This window comes from Dendrobium catenatum, unplaced genomic scaffold (genome assembly GCF_001605985.2).
Source record: "Dendrobium catenatum unplaced genomic scaffold, ASM160598v2 fragScaff_scaffold_362, whole genome shotgun sequence".
Taxonomy (NCBI): Eukaryota; Viridiplantae; Streptophyta; class Magnoliopsida; order Asparagales; family Orchidaceae; genus Dendrobium; species Dendrobium catenatum.
The window spans coordinates 402,182-405,707 of record NW_021318824.1 but is presented as its reverse complement, the minus strand read 5'-3'; positions in this window follow the sequence as shown (position 1 = coordinate 405,707).

The window sequence follows — 3,526 nt, the reverse complement described above, 5'->3', positions numbered from 1 at the left end:
TATGTGGTACAATAGAACTTTTTGGTCATATTGACCAAAAAAAAGATATAAATTTTTTTCAGATATTTATATATGTACACTATTTTAGATATTTTTGGGAGTATATTGACAAATATAGAAATTACTACAGAATAATAAATTATTCAAAATAATGCTGAGAATGTTAACCAGGAATAATTTTCTGATTTGTAACAATTAAATGTGTATGCACGTTTACCCTGTTCAAATTATTAATTTTGTCATATATGTGAAAGTTCATGTATGTCTATATTGTCACATGCAATTATCTAAAATACAAGAATTTCATTTATTTTTCTTTTTATTTCTTTTTCAATTCAAAATAACAAGATCATTGACAATTAGGGCTAATTAATATCATTCAAAAAATAAAATACAAAAAGGGGAAACATAATTCACATTAAGATAGTCAAAATTTACATCTTGTATCAAAGACTAAAATCCAAAAATATACATATAGTAGTCATCACAAGCTACAAATATATATATATATATATAAAACTAAACTATCATCATTGATTAGCCTCACAATATGACTTCATATTTTTACCTAAAATTATATAAAAAATACATAATGAGCTTGCAAAACCCAACAAGTAACAAAAAATTATCATTGCATTCAATGCAAGACAAAAGAAGCATTATGCTTATTCCAACAATATTATAAAATTCATTTAAATCAATAATGAAATTAATATAATCAGTAAGGCCAAAAGAGATCTATTTAACTATAAAAAGTGAATAAAAAGAACTATCAATTAATAGGCCATGTTAGCATGCATAATATATCAATGCAGATTCTCTCAATAAAATTTCAGTTCTATTTATTAATCAGTTCAATGCACTAAATATAAATGCAATCATAAATATAATTATAAAGAGCATGACAAGACATCCTTCCACCCCAATTGTCGCACAATTAGTCATAAGTCTTTAATTTAACCTCAATTGTCGACCAATTGATCATCGATCTTTATCTCATCATCATTGTTCATCTAAAGTCAATTTATAGGTGGCTTTTAATAATCATTTAAGAGTCATTATTCTCTACTGATTGACATAATTTTGTTAATCAGTTACAAGCTACAACTAGGATCACACCACTAACCTTTTATTTTAAGGAAAGTCTATCGAGCCACCTCTCTGTTCAGGGTATTATATTTTAAGAGACAACTCGTAATAATTATAGTGTTAGCAACTAGTATTCCTAGCTTATATGCAAATGTCATATTTATCATCATTTCCTCTAGACAACTCGATATCATGTATGAAAAATAATAATTTATGAAATGCAGAAAAATTTATATATTGTTTATTAACTTAAAAAAATTATAACTATCAATTTATCCAATAAAAAATTTAATATATTCATATTAATGTATGCAAAATGTTAAAACTAAAACGTACAATACATTGTGGAAGTTTATTAAAAATTGAGATATTGCAATTTTTACAGGTTTTGACCATATTAAATTTCATTAAAAAAAAAACACAAATCATTAAAATCAAAGGAAGCGTAATGATTGCCTACCTTGAGATGAATAAATTTTTTAACTGGACCGTCTTGCAAAAATGGTTTTATGATCCCCAAATCCTATGTTTTCTCTCCTCTCTCCTCTCTCCTCTCTCCTCTTCTCTAATTCAATTTCTGTTCTCTTTTAAACCAAAATGATTGGGGAAAAGGCATTTTGATATAGGGGTTTTTACATACATAACACTTAAAACTATATTATTTACACATTTAACATTTAAACTTACCTATTTACACACATACCACTAAAAAGTTATTTGTCTTCCTAAAATACCACTCCATTTCATCTTCCGTGAAAACCCACCTGATACACTTGTTGCGCGTGAAACTCATCTTCCTCGGCGTTTGCTCATCTTCTCTATTCCGTCGAAGAACAAAACGCATCACTGTTCCAGTCGAAATGCGGCCCATTGTTCCCGTCGAAGAATTTCGTTTCCCCCATCTAGCCTCCTGTCCATTCTGCCTCTGAAACAGAACAAAATCGATTTGGTAAACAGCCTCCCGTCCTATCCAATCTCCAGTTTCAGTTGTTCGGTGCAAATAACTGAAGCGAATAAGGAGGTTTATGGCTGGTGTTTGTGAGATCTGAAGGTATGACCCTTAAAAAAAAAAAAAAAGAAATTGATATTCTGTTATGGTTTGAGGCTAATCGAAAGCTTGCAATAAACATTAATCACAAATAACAAATGAAGAAACCGAAACACTAAACTGAGTTTCAAATGAAGATATCCAAATTTTAGATCGATATTCTTACATATAACTAAAAAAAATCATTGAAAACCCTAGATGGAAATATTTGGGTTTCATTTCGAGAACCTAGGAGAAGCAACGGAGAACGGAGCGTTGAGTTTTCACCGGAGCTCCTCTGCTCAGTTCGCTTCTCTTATATCATTTGCCCTGTTTGCTAAGTGAAGAGCTCTGTTTATTTCCTTTGCTTGGAGAACTATGTTACTGTGAGATCTTTTGTGTTTGGTGAAGGGATTTGCAAGAGATGAGAGAATTCCTTCTGTTGATGTTTGGATGAAGACCTATTAATTTTGCCTTTCGATGTGATTGTCATTAATTATTAAAAAGGGGACTTGGCAATCGAAGGAGCCAACGATCGAATGGCTTTTCATGGAGTGGAAATGGAGTGGTATTTTAGAAAGGCAAAGAGCTTTTAAGTGGTATGTATGTAAATAGATAAGTTTAGGTATTAGATGAGTAAATAACATAGTTTTAAGTGTTATGTTTGTAAAAATCAAGATTTTGAAAACCGGACCGGACCGGCCGGTTCAAAAGTTCGACCTTGAACCAGTCTGGTGGCCGGTCCGATCCAGCTTCAGAACCGGCTCTGCATAAAACCGGATCAAACCTGATTAAACCGGCGGTTCAACCGGTGAACCGTTTAACCGGTCCGGGTTGGAAAGAACCGGCCGGTTCATAAAAATATTTTATTTTTGTTTTAATTAAAATTTTAAAAATACATTTTTGTTTATTAATTTTTTTTAAACTTTTAAAAATATTTTTATTAAATATGATGATTAATTTCATCATAATAGATGCAAGTTATCTTAAATACCTCACATAATTTATTTTCCAAAAAGAGTGTACTTCTCACTTTATAAAGGGTTCAAGGAAACATCTTTAAACTCCCCCTATGATGTGGGACTAAAAAAGTTGCATTAATAGTTTAGAATGTGACTTGGGGCTTATTTGGGCTAGTTGGGCTTCAAAATTTTTTTTAGTTGGGCTTCAATTTTTTTTAGTTGGGCTATAAATTTGAATGATATGTATTATAAATTTACTATAATATATATTATAATAATTATATTATAAAATATTAATATTATAAATTTATATATTATATTAAATATTATTCTTATAAATATATAAATATATAATTTTTAAATGATATTTATATTCATAATTTTGTATTATATATTTTTTAAATTTATAAATATTATTAAATGGTCATATATTTAATTATTTATATTA